This window comes from Ornithorhynchus anatinus, chromosome 11 (assembly GCF_004115215.2).
Source record: "Ornithorhynchus anatinus isolate Pmale09 chromosome 11, mOrnAna1.pri.v4, whole genome shotgun sequence".
Lineage (NCBI taxonomy): Eukaryota > Metazoa > Chordata > Mammalia > Monotremata > Ornithorhynchidae > Ornithorhynchus > Ornithorhynchus anatinus.
Window position 1 is genome coordinate 260,904 of NC_041738.1, and position 449 is coordinate 261,352.

Here is a 449-nt window from a genome sequence, read left to right on the forward strand (position 1 = left end):
ACTGATGGCTTCCGGATGCTAAAAGGTTTAACGACGTTCGTTAAAAGCCGGTGCGGTCCGGGTGGCTAGTGGCCAGCTGACCCTGGGCCGGCCCTGCCTCCTATACAATCAGCAGTCGGGGACTGCCTCCAACCCAATCAGAGGGCTCAGTGGTGCCTGACGCCGGACACTTTCTACTTACGGGCAAAACGGGGCCGGCTAGGAAGGGACCAGTCCAGTTACCACTGGGCCACCAGGGCCCGTACCGCCAAAGTACTTGCCCTGGATAAGAGAGGGTTCGCTGGAAGCAGCCGGGGGAAAAGAGGAAATTTACAAAGTGACCAGTTTCACAGGCTATCACCAAATATCTTGCACCATTTTTTTTTCGATATTAGATGACTTGGATTAGATAATACATCAAACGATACATTCTCCTGGATCATTTCAGGCACGAATAAATCTCTACGATG